Source organism: Myotis davidii, unplaced genomic scaffold (genome assembly GCF_000327345.1).
Source record: "Myotis davidii unplaced genomic scaffold, ASM32734v1 scaffold38, whole genome shotgun sequence".
Taxonomy (NCBI): domain Eukaryota; kingdom Metazoa; phylum Chordata; class Mammalia; order Chiroptera; family Vespertilionidae; genus Myotis; species Myotis davidii.
Window position 1 is genome coordinate 5,422,965 of NW_006291383.1, and position 13,078 is coordinate 5,436,042.

General features: G+C 51.4%; 1 protein-coding gene across 5 annotated transcripts in view; it reads right to left on the reverse strand.

Annotated features, from left to right (window-relative positions):
* The window catches only part of DLGAP4 (discs large homolog associated protein 4), a 118,595-nt gene extending 108,680 nt beyond the window's left edge, over positions 1–9,915 (reverse strand). For all 5 annotated transcript variants that reach the window (XM_006764524.2, XM_006764526.2, XM_015564451.1 and 2 more), the window contains exon 1: positions 9,707–9,915. The gene's annotated coding sequence lies outside the window, so the exon portion shown is untranslated. The remainder of the gene's footprint in view (positions 1–9,706) is intronic.
* Between the last annotated feature and the right edge of the window lie 3,163 nt (positions 9,916–13,078).

Here is a 13,078-nt window from a genome sequence, read left to right on the forward strand (position 1 = left end):
ATGGCAGACTCATTATGTCCTTATTCTTTCATTTCTGCCACTGGTTACTCCTACTTGAGCTAATTTTGAAATGTCTCAGTATTCCCTAAGTAGCTATAGCTGTAAGAAAGAAGAGAAAAACACGAATATTACTGAGCCCCTATTATGTGTCAGGCATTGTTCTTGGCCAAATAATAATAATGACAATGACGAGGATGAAGGTAATAGTGGCTAGGATTTGTTAAGCACTTAGCACGAGCCTGACACCATCCTAAGGGCTTTTAATCAGACAGATTCTATTATCACCGCCATTTTACAGATAAAAAAAAAAAGAGGCTCAGAGGGGTGGAGCCACCTGCCCAAGGTCACAGAGACGCAAGTAGCCTTGGACTCAGGTCTCTAATCCAGAATCTGCTCCTCTGCCAAGTGGATGAGGGCAATGTCCAGGCTCTCGGTCTTAGGGGGGCAGGGGGAGGAGACATGGCTTCCTCTTGCAAACCCCTGCTGCCTCTGAAGGCAGAACTGGAGGCCACAACTCCCTGAGCAGAAGCTCTCCTGGGAGAAGGCTTGGCTGGCAAGACTTACCCTCATCTGCAAGGCTGGGGGGCAGCACTCCAGCCCCCAGAGGAAGTCGCGGGGTGGACGGAAGTCAAGTGAGCCTGGGCTCCGCTTCCCCAGTGAGGCTGAAGATTTTCCCAAAAGCCGTGGCCAAATTTATCTGCCAATCCCCCAAAGAGCCGATTCCAGCGTCTGTCTGGAAATGTCAGCCCGTGTGGTTGGAGGAACGCAGGGAGAGTTTTCCTCTAAATAGCAGGAAGCATATGGGAAGCGGATGGCGCCCGCCACCCCAACCTGCCAACTCTCGCTCAAGCAAGAGCTAAAAGGGGCCCGGAGGGTCTGGAATTCCTACCACCTCCCGGGAGGTTTTTTTTTTTTGGGGGGGGGGGGACTGGAGACAGAGACAGTGGCAATAAGAAGGGCAGAGAGTGGGTCCTGGAAGGCAGGCAGGCAGCAGCTCCTGGCTGAGAGATGAGCACACTGAGGCCCTCAGATGAAAGTAACACATGGAAGAATTTAGCGTAACATCAGTGATGGCCATAGCAGCGCTACTCACGGAGCACCTGTTATGAACTAAATTTGGGTTAAGCACTTTATTTGAATGATTTCACTGAAACTTTGCAACCAACTCTAAGATAGGGGCTGCTATTTTCCCCTTATTATGGATGAGAAAACTGGGGCTCAGAGGAGGAAAAACAGGAAATCAGACTCTCCGGGCTAGAAAGGACCTTCCAGATCCTCAGCTGAATCACAAATGCTCTACAGACTTTTCCGTCAAGTTGTGATGCAGCTGTTGCTTAAATACTCCAAGTGATGGGGAGCTCACCACACCCATTAGCAATGAGCAATTTGTATCCAAAAGGTTTTCCTAGTCTCAGCTAGAATCTCTTTCCCCAGAGCTTTCCCCCAGGTCTGAGTGCCAGGCCCACACCAGCCTCCCTCCACAGGGACAGAAAGGCAGGGAGCAAGGCCCCTCAAGGTCCCTGGTTTCCCCTCTGCAGGTGGCACACCCCAGTTCCCTTGGCCACTTCTGCGCCGATGACCACGGTAACCAGTCACTTACTGTGTGCCAGGCACCGTGCAAGGCCTGCCCAATACACAACCCCCTCTGACCCTCCTCACAAACACTGGGAAGATACTGCCATCACCCCATTTTACAGACGAACAAACAGGCTCCACGAGGGGTAGAAACTTGTCCCAGTCATTCGATGGGGACACGGGAACCTGGAGGTCTCACTGGGCTCCTGCTCTACGTGTCCTGAAGGCTGAAGAGGTCCCTGCTGGCCCTACCTGCAGGCCCTCTCACGGACACTGACCCAGCCTCTGCCAGGATTCATCTGGACACTGGTCCACAGGGCACCCAAACCCACGTCAATCCCCTCCCAGGATCAAACTTAACCCTCTCTCTCCCCTTCTGCAGCACCCACTAAGCCCCCAAGTCCTGTTAGATCTCCCTGCTCAACACCCCTCTGCACCATCTCCGGGGTCCTGCCCACTGTCACCCCCAGCTGTCACCAGTCCAATGCAAGGACCTTTCTAACGCTCAGGTCTGCCCTGCCTTTGGGCCCTTCTACCGCAAGGATCATATGCAAACTCCCTGGCCCAATAGTTGAGGTCTTCCAAGCTTTGTCCTGGGCTGAATGCTCCGACCTCCAAGCCCTGTGGCCTCAGAGTTTAGCAGGAGGCAGGTGAGAACCAATTGACCTAGCCCGGAGATCTCTGAGGGATCAGCACCTCCCTCTGACTTGCCATAGAGCACTTGCTCCCCTGATGGAGACGCTTCTCCCTGTGGCTGAACGGTGAACTTCCCTGGCAGGGGCTGCTCTAATGCAACTCCATAGCACGGCGCCTGGCACCTGGTAGGTGCTAATAAACGTTTGTGGAGTGTGAGAATGAGTGATTAAATGGGGACCCTGGAGCACGATGAAGTATTAGCGATGACCCAGAAAACATGGCTCGTGCATGTCTCAGCATTGATGTATTAGAAACAAAAAATGCTGCTGTCAAAATAAAGTCGCAAAACATTTGATTCCTGAGGATTTTGCTGGCTGCCTCCAAATTTACATGGGTATCAGGGGATGATCTGGGAGGGTTGGAGCTTCCAGACAAAAGCTGCCTAAGTCTGAGCAGATGAAGCAACCAGGGCTCCCCTGAAGGGTGGGAGCAGGTGAGCAGGAGGGCCAGGGAGTGGGCAGGGGTGGAAGAGACTGGTCCCTGTTCCAGACGTGCCTCGAATTTGCTCTGTATTGTTGTAGGGGTGGCTCAGCCACAGTTTTTAGATTGTAAATGTAAAGGGCATTTGGAAAACTGGTTGACGCAGATGTGTGTCCAAAGGCCTAAACACTCCCTCTGCTGTCAGGCTGATGTGACTCTGCCCTCCCCTCTCCATTCAAGCTCCCAGCAGGGTATGCAGTCACCCAGGGCTTCTTGGTCTTGGAACACTACGGCCTAAAGAGGCAGGCTCCTGCCAGATCCCCTGGAAGGTCACTTTGGGGAGAGACCTCAGAGGCAGGTGAGTGGGAAATGTTCCAGGTATGCCTCAGGCAGTGGCAGGATTGTGGACTTGATCGGGTGAAGGAGCTTTCTAATCAGAGGTGGAAGGAATAGAAAGTGAGCTCCCCATCTCTGAGAGTGTGCAAGCAATGGCTGGACAGAAATTTCTTTGGATCAGAAATTCTGATCCATGGTAGAAAATAATTTAGACCAGGGGATATCGAAGGGCCCTTTGAGGGACCACTGGGTCTTTTCTCTCCTTACCCACGGGGGGCCTTGACCTGACCCCTCCAAGGTTATGCTCTCAGTACCAGCCAGATTGAGCTTGCTGACATGTCCCTTCCCCAAAACATCCCTCAAAGACGCCCCACTGCCTTCAGGATCAAGTCCAAGCTCTTATCCTGGCATTCAAGGCCCCTGTGGTCTGGACCTGCTGCTGCTCATCCACTGGATGTTCTCCCACCACACGCTCTTGACATATTTCTCCTGCAACAATGGTCTTTCCGTACTCTTCTTAGCTACTCGGCATAGGTGTCACCTCCTCCAGGAAGACTTCCTTGCTCCCAGTCTGGCTTTTGTGCATATACCCACATTGCAGACAAATCATCTATGGGCCTCTCCCACTTCCCTCAAAACGGCAAGACCCTTGAGGGCCAGGACAGCTCCCTGCCGGCCCAGCATGGGCCCTGACACGGAGAGGGCCAGTGTCTCCTGAGCTGGACTGGCACTTCAGAGATTCTGATTTTGAGAGCCCAAAGCTGCCTCAGTGAGCTTCTGATTGTAAGTTCTGTGCTCAGGACTCTTTTCTGTAGGTACATTGTTTTTTTCTGATTATGAAAGTCACACATCTTGGGAAATTCAGATCAGTACAGGAGGCGAATTTGCTGTGTTTAGCCACTGTTTGGCCTATTTAGGCTGCAGCACACATTTCTGTTTGGGGGAGCTATTCTTTCCCACTCTCCACTGGTGAAGTTCTGGTGGTGTTGACACCATCCCCAGCTGGGGGGCGGTGCATAGGCCCAGCCTGCCAACCAGAGCAATTGATTGAGGGGCGGGCACACCTCCAAATTTGACCAATCAATGCCGAGACTCAGTTTTGAGACTTGTATTTGGGCTACCTGGGAAGAAGTCTTGCATATTCCTCTGGACAGGCATCTTATCTCTGTACAAAAGAGCCCTATAAGAACATGGGGACATTGCCCTGGCTGGGTTGCTCAGTGGTTGGAACATCATCTCACACACCTAAAGGTGGCAGGCTCAATTCCCTGTCAGGGCACATACCTAGGCTGCAGGTTTGATCCCTGGTTGGGTTGCATATGGGAGGCAACCAATCAATGTTTCTCTCTGACATCAACATTTCTCTCTCTGTCTCTCTCTCTCTCTCTGTCTCTCTCTCTCTCAAATCAATAAGAACATATCCTCATGTGAGGATTAAAAAAACAACAACAAAAAGAACACGGAACAACCCAGAGAAAGCAGAGATGAGAAATAGTGAGAGAAATCGGGTCCTGGTAAAGGGTCTAAGCCCCTGGATCCAGCTGAGCCTGAAGCCATTACCTCTGAACTTTACAGTTACAAGCCAATACATTTCATTTTTGTTTAAATCCGTCTGGGCTGGGTTTTCTGTCACTTGTACTTGGAAAGTACCTGAATGATACAAGCAAAAATAAAAATAGAGCTTGTCCATATCTCACCATCCAGAGGCAACCCCCATGAACAATGTGATGGTTTTCCTTCTGGGTGTTTCTCTTGGCAGAACATGCATATATTTATTTATTTATTTTCCCTAAAAACCCGAGATCATACAATATTCACCGTTTTGTGTCCTCCTACTTTTCCCTCAACAAGGCGCCACAGACATGTTTTCCATGTCTGAGAACACCATTGTCTGGCTGGCCCATAATTTATTTAGCCATCTCTTGCTGGTAGGTAATTGGGCAGTTTCTAATTTATCACTGTCATCAAGAAAGTGCAGTGAACTTACTTGTAAAATGCATAGGTTTGCGCTTGCTGGATTATGTATGACTAAGATTCCACATTCTAAGAGTTTGACTTCACCAGTGTAAGTTTCTCTGTCTGTGTTTTAAGACTCTGTGTCCATAGGTAGTATCTTTCTTCCTGGGCAGGTTTAGTGGTTATCAAAAACAAGCAAATACAAACAAAACAAACCCCAAACAAGCAAATATAGGGCCAGGGTGTCCCCAGAACAGCATCTCTGTTGAGAATGCTCATTCCCAATCCTTAGGAAGCAGCAGTTCAGGCCTACATACAGTTGCGGAGGAGGAAGCTGGAGCTCGGGGCTCAGGGTTTGAGGGTGGTGCTAGTCTGGGGTCCAGCTGGCTGTGTACGCCCAGCTAAGTGGTCCACTTCCCTGGGCCTCATCCCCCAACTGGGTCTGACCCTCAGAGCTGAGCCTGTGGGACCAGTCAGTACTGAGAGCCCAGGCAGGACATGATGAGCACAGAGTAGGTGGCACCTCTGGCGGGCACGGTGGTGACAGCCGCCACCCCCGGTGATCCAACACTGAGACTGTTCCAGCCCGCTACGTGTTTTAACTCGCCGAAGCCCCACAGCTACCCCGACACTGGCATTCTTATCTGTTTCACAGAAGGGAAAACTCAGCATCAGAGAGAGCAAGTGACTTGCCCAAGGTCACACAGCCAAGAAGTGGCAGAGCTGAGGTGTGGCCCAGATCTGCTGATTCCCCAGCCCACATCTTATCTCATTTTATTGGAGAACTGCTCCAGGCAGGACTGTGGAACTCCTAAAAGCCCCCGTTTGCCTTCCCAAGATCTAACACTGAGGAAAATCGCCAAACCCAGGAAAGTATGAAGAAGACAATGCAGATCTCCCATGTCCCCATGCCCCACATACTTCTTACAAAAAAATGATATCTGTTTTATAACCTCTTCTTTTTCAACTCTGTAACACACTGTGAAGTTCTTCCTGAAACAGGAAGTTGAGATCCGTGGCCCCATTTCTAACAGCTGCAGTGGGTGCCACTGTATGGCTGCAGTAAATGAATGTAACTAGTCCGCTGGTGATAGACAATTGGGTTCCCAATTGTCCTGCTATCACCAAATGCTGCCAGGAACACTCTTCAGCACAGCTAACCCCTTCACGTGTCACCCTTCACGTCCCAGCTCAAATGCCACCTCCTCAGAGAAGCCATCTTGAACCGTTCCATGTCATTAGGCCCCCCTATCCTATTCATTTGTATAACGTCACCATGCTAACGTCCTCCACTGCAATGATGGAGTCTCTGCTTATTCAGCTTATTTGTTTGGGTGATTGTATAATATCTGTCTCTGTCCAAGGCCGTGTGCTCTGTGAGGGGCATCGACTACCAGGGACTAGCACTCAATAAATGTCTTGGGAATGCAGGAATAGCACAGGGCTGGTGCCCCATCTGCAGAGCAGGTGCCCCTGTTTCAGGGCTTAGAGACACCCATGCCACCCTCTAGGCCATGTCCCCAGCACCAGTTCAGGGACCCAGAGATCTGCCTTAGAACTGCTTGGAGCTTCCAGGCCAGGTGCCGGCCCTGCTGGGACCCCAGCACCGAGCAGTACCTGCCACGCACACAGGAGACACACGGGGTGCTGGGGCCTGGGAGAGCTGGCAGAGAAGCCTCCACTCACTGGCTGTGTGGCCTTGGGCCGGTCATTTCCTCTTTCCAAGCCTTGGTTCTCTCATCTGTAAAATGGGGCCAATACCACTGACCTCACAGGGTTGTTCTGAAGATTAAGGAAGATAATGGACATGCTCAGCTCATAGTAGGCCCTTAGGAAATGGCAGTTCAGGCCACATACAGTTAGTTCAGAGGTTGGGTCTGACCCTATCTCAACTGGATGACTGCTTTTTATATTGAATGATTCCTGGTTATGCCCTCGCCTTCTCCCCTGCCCTGTTCCCAGGGATGACCCATTCCTATCCTTCCACACTTGTCAAATGGTTAAATGCCCTGCTCTGGTCCCTTGGCAGACTCCCAGATGCCTCTTCTGCTACCTGTGGTCACAGCTACCTGCCTGGCCTCCTAAGCCTTAAAAATGCAAGAGGCAGCGACAGAGGTCTGAGGAACAAGTGGAGGAACCCTGCCCTTGGTGGGGAGCTTCCTGGCCCTCGATCCTCAAACACAGCCAGTGATGTCGGCCTGAGCCTGTCCGGTTTCTTCTGCACCTGAGTGCTCTTTGGCTGCGGGAGAAGTAACTGCACTTTTCTAAGCCTCGCTTTCCTCCTCTGTAAAATGGGGGTCGTAATAGAATCCGTGAGGATTCAATGAGATGAGCTGAAACACTTAGTAAGAGCCTGGCATCTAGTAAGTGTTCAAAAAATATTAACTATTATTGTAGTCACTTTTCAGCCTTTTTGCTGTGACGTATAATGCATAGAGAAAAGGACATAAAACAGGAATGCTTGCTGGATGAATTGTCACGAAACTAAGAGTTGCGTAACCACCTCTGGGTCAATAAATAGAGCAGCGTCACAGAAACCGCTCCTGAGCCCCCTCCCAAGCCTTCCAGCAGGGGTGGGGAAACTTTTCCTGCCCAGGGCCACTTGGGTATTTGTAACATCATTCACTTAATGTACGTTTATGTTGCTATGAGGAAAGCTCCTAGCTTTATTGAATTTCAAGTCCCGCCTGCAGCTGCCTTGGCAGGGCCAGACCAAATGATTTCGCAGGCCTTATACAGCCCACAGGCCAGATGTTCCCCACCCCTGCATTATGGCCTATTCTTTCTACAAAATAATCAATTTTTTACTGTTATAATGCTATTATTATTATTATTGATAACAATAAGCAAATTAAAAAATAAAGTAGGGCTACTCTGCACTGACTGAGCCAGGCTCCTGGACTCCTGTCCTGAGCATGGAGACTCCCCATCTAATTTCCTGACTTGGGCTTTGGCTGTTCTTTAAATAACTAGCTTGTTAGCAAAATAGCAGCAGTAACACCTCCCTCGCTGCCGCCCAGGCCTCCATCTTTCCTCACAATGCTGACGGCTGCTCCCCCAGCTCGTGCCAAGGAATCCCGTTCTCCGTCACTGGGCCACACATGCAGGGCTGCCCGCTATGCTGTGCTCTCAGTGGCCACATCCTGCCCCTCTGGCTGTGCCTGGCTTGGGGGACAGAGGTGGACGCTGAGTTTAACTGAGATGATGAAGAAAAGTCAGCACTTAGTGAGATGCCAGGCACATAGTAATTGCTCAAGAAATGCTCGACATTATTCAGGTGGCTCCTGTTACACATCTAGTTCCTGGGGAGAACACGCAGAGACTGGGGCACAGCCAGGAGAATTTGCAAATGATTAAATCCCACAGACACCCACAGCTCTCAGATTGAGATGTCATCACTTCTTTTCCCACAACAGCTTCTCAGCCAAATGCGGCTGCTGTCTGCAGTCCCTACAATAAGCCAGGGGACCGATCAGGGGAGCTGGGTTGGGGGCAGCTAATTAATAGGGCTCTTTTCATGGTTATTAATAATAAGGCTGGCACCACACAAGTGTGCTCCTTGGCCTTGAAGAAGCACTTGTACTTACATTATCTCCAGCGAACTTCACATGCTTTTTTATTATCCTATAACATTTGCATATGATACATATTTACAAGTCTTTTTCCTCCTCATAACCATCCCATCAGGGAGGCTGGGCAGCTGTTGGCAGATGAGAGAATAGAGACCAGAGGGGCTGGCCACCCTGCTGAAGGCCTGAGCTCATTGCCTGCTCTCTGGGGTCAGCAGGGACCAGCAGCTAAAAGGCCACTGAGCTCAGGGCTCCTGATGATGTCTAGTGGAGGGAAGGGACATCTAGGAACTTCCTTCCTTCCACAGCTATTGACTGTGTTCCCACTCTATGCTGGGTACCTGGCTGTCTAGTAGGGGATGAAGCAGTTTAGTGCTCACCCTTGGGAGCAGAGGCCACATGAACAGGCAGATCATAAACCAACTGTCCCATGTAGTGCTGGCTGGTGACTGGTGACCCTCATTTGAACCATGGCAGCCTCGTCTGTGACCTAGACTAGTTGTTCCTGTGTGGCCTGGGAGGTGGCGGTAGGTTGAGGTGGAGGAAGACGGCGAGTGTCAGGTGCTGTGCCGGCACTGAATGGGGGTATGTTCTTGGGATCATCATTGTGGGAAAGATGACAGGACCAGGCATGGGGTGTGGCCAGGGGTGGGCTGCACAACCTCAGACGGATAGTCAGAGAGGCTGCCAGGCCCTGCACCTCATCCTGTGTTGGAGTCAGTCCAGGTGGGAACTGGGGGGATGTGGGCAGAATAGACTGGAGGGGCAGGAACAACAAGGACCCCCAAGATTCGGGAACTCTGATGGCCTTGCCTCAGCCCCAGCAAGGCTCACCCCTCCCCTTCCCTTCCTGAGCCCATGTCACCAACTGCCCAGCCCCTTGGGTATGGCCAGGGCTGGCCTTTGAGGTAGACAGAGCTGGGCTGGCTGTGCATCCTTGGGCAAGTGGCTTCCCCTCTCTGAGGCTGTTTTCTCTATGAAAAGGAAGCCATCACCATGTCCACCTATTGGGTTGTTGGGAGGACTGGACAGATAAGCAGTTAAATCATAAATTGAGCTCAGACTGAGATCCCCTCACCAGCATGTGGGTGTCACTGGGTGGCAAAGCTGGGCATTTCCCAACTGTGCCCAGGACGGCAGACCCAGTTACTTACCAACCAGAGGGTTACGTGCAGAGGAAAAACAGGAACCAGTCGGGAACCAGCAGGCGTCACCTCAGGAGCGGGCACTGGACCGAGGGCTGGCACACACATCCCTCCAGGCACTCAATCAGAGGCAGCAGCCAGTGTGGGACAGGGCCCTGCAGTGCTGGGAGTGACCAAGTTCTTACCACCAGGCAGCTGGCAGAAGTGGAGGCACCAGTGCCTGCAGAGATGGGGGAGAAGGTCAATTAGGAGGTGCCTGGGATAATTTCTCCACCCTGGGACCCTGGGGATGGGCACACCACGCAGCAATCATAAAAGCCCAAGTGTTTGTACACTACATTTTTCTAAGTACTCTGGTATCCCAGCTCATGTGGGCCCCACATTGTTTTTCAGAGGCCTATTTGCATGTCATGCATATTTATGATGCCTTTCTTACCACCCACAGAATGCCCACAGCAGCCAAATCCCCACAGCAGCCGGGAAGCTTAGTTTCAAAGGCTCTGATCCTCCCTGTCTTGCTTCTCCTTCATTTTCTCTGAATAGGGGCAGTCAGGGAAGCCAAACAGTCCTGAGTTCAAATCCCAGCTCAGCCCTTCACTTGCTGAATGACACTGGGCAGGCAGCTGTCCTATTCTGAGCCTCAGTTTCCTCACTTGTCAAATGGTGTTAAGAGTGCCTCCTCTGCCCTGTCTGGGTGGCTTGGTTGGTTGGAGCATCGTCCCATACACCAAAAGGTTGCGGGTTCGATTCTCGGTCAGAGCACATAACCAGGTTATGGATTTGATCTCTGGTCAGGGCATGTATGGGAGGTAACCAATCGATGTTTCTCTCGCCCTTCCTTTATCTAAAATCAAGAAACATATCCTTGGGTGAGGACTTAAAAAAAATAAATAAAAAAGAGTGCCTTCTCTGGGGGCTCCTGTGAGGATTAAAAAGACAATGCAAGTAGAATACCTGGCACCGAGTAGAGGCTCTGTCCCTGTCCCTGCACTCAGAGCAGGAGGCCCTTCACTGCATCATCACCTCCATCACCTCCCACATAACACATCTTGTGCAAGAGGCGAAGGGAAGCCAGGTGTCCCTCTCCACCCACTTCTCCTGAACAGGTGCCACCGCTCCTGCTTGGATCTTTAAAGCAGCAGGGACCCAGTCCTCCTGGGAGAAGGAAAGGGCTCCTCCATCCCATAACCTCCTCCCAGGAGCCTCTGGGCTGCCTTGGAGGCCTCAGTGGCATTCCCCTCCCTCCACCCTTTCATTCATTCTACAGGTGGAGAAACAGACACAATGGAAACCAATTCTGCGGGGGCACAGAATCCAAGAGGTTGGGCCAGGATCTGAACCCAGGCTTCCACCTCTCGGTTGTGCGAGGGGAGGAACAGGGGTCGGTACACAGGAGGAATATGTTTGGATTGATCTCTGGTCAGGGCATGTATGCGAGGTAACCAATCGATGTTTCTCTCGCCCTTCCTTTATCTAAAATCAAGAAACATATCCTTGGGTGAGGACTTAAAAAAAATAAATAAAAAAGAGTGCCTTCTCTGGGGGGCTCCTGTGAGGATTAAAAAGACAATGCAAGTAGAATACCTGGCACCGAGTAGAGGCTCTGTCCCTGTCCCTGCACTCAGAGCAGGAGGCCCTTCACTGCATCATCACCTCCATCACCTCCCACATAACACATCTTGTGCAAGAGGCGAAGGGAAGCCAGGTGTCCCTCTCCACCCACTTCTCCTGAACAGGTGCCACCGCTCCTGCTTGGATCTTTAAAGCAGCAGGGACCCAGTCCTCCTGGGAGAAGGAAAGGGCTCCTCCATCCCATAACCTCCTCCCAGGAGCCTCTGGGCTGCCTTGGAGGCCTCAGTGGCATCCCCCTCCCTCCACCCTTTCATTCTACAGGTGGAGAAACAGACACAATGGAAACCAATTCTGCGGGGGCACAGAATCCAAGAGGTTGGGCCAGGATCTGAACCCAGGCTTCCACCTCTCGGTTGTGCGAGGGGAGGAACAGGGGTCGGTACACAGGAGGAATATGGAGAACGGGGCCATCAGTGGTGGGGGCGGGTCATCCTTCTCTCCTGGTCATGCCCGGGCCCTGGAAAGCCCTCACCTCTCTAACTGCCTGTATCTGCACCCACTCTTTGCCAAGCCCTTCACAAGCTTGTCAGCCTTTCCTTTTCCCCCCAGCCCTACAAGGTTATCACTATTTTCCAAAGGCAGGACTAGGCTCAGGGAGTTTCAGTGGTTCCCCACGGGCACACACACCGAGGAGGAGGCAGAGCATCTAATTCCAAGACCTGGCACTGAACCCCTGCCTCCCCCAGAGGAAGGTCACCAACCAAGACAAACAGGCACAGCCGTCTGGATGAAAAGTGGTTAAGTAGCAAGAAAAGAAAATGCCTAACTCCCCCAAATTCTGAATTAGTGGACACAGATTCTTAAAGTTGCATAAAGATTTCAAGGTGCACCACGGGGCATGAAATTGCCAAGGCATGAGGATCCAGGGCTTGGAAGGATGTGCTCCCAACCAAGTTGTCACTTTTAGCAAAAACCAGCCAGAGTCCAAAGCTGAAGGAAAAGAGGCGAGAGCAGAGGGAGGCGCCTGTGCAGGACAGGGGGGCAGTGGCCCTGACCTGGGGGTCCCGAGACCTGTCTTGGAGTCCCCCTACTTCCTTGCTGAGGGACCGGAACGCCCCACACAAGACAGTCTCTTGTGTCCCTGTCAGCACTGATGGCGTTTAAATTCCAGAACTTCCAACATGGATGACCGTCGAGAATATTATGTGAAGTGAAAGAAGACCAGATAGTGTATGATTTCACTTCTAGGAAATGTCCAGAACAGGCAGCTCTGAGGGACAGAAAGTAGATGAGTGGTTGCCGGGGGGCGCGCTGGAAGGGGATAACAGCTAAGATGTTTGCGGTTTCCTTTCGGGATAATGAAAATGTTCTAAAACGGACCGTGGTGATAGGTACACAACTCTGTGAACATACTAAAAACCACTGAACTATACACGTTAAATGCATAAATTATATGGTATGTGAATTATATCTCAAAAAAAGCTGTTACAACAATCCAACACTAAAAAAAGAAAAGATTCTTTGACTTCCAAATGGGTAGCTGTTCCCTGGAAGTCTGCAGTCCTCCCAGGGTTCTCCTGCTATGGCCTGGGAATCCAGCGAGTTTCCCAATAAGCCTCCCATGTCCCCCCCCGACCCTCTACCCCGAGGCCTTTGCACTCCACGTTTACCCACTCCCTGACCTCCCAACTGGGTCCGGTTACTGGCTCCTCAGTCCCTCGCTCTCTCCTTCCGGCCGCCTGTCGTGCTGAGGTGAGGAAAGCATTTCCATGATGACTGGCTGACCCTGCTTCCTCTATCAGACTGGGA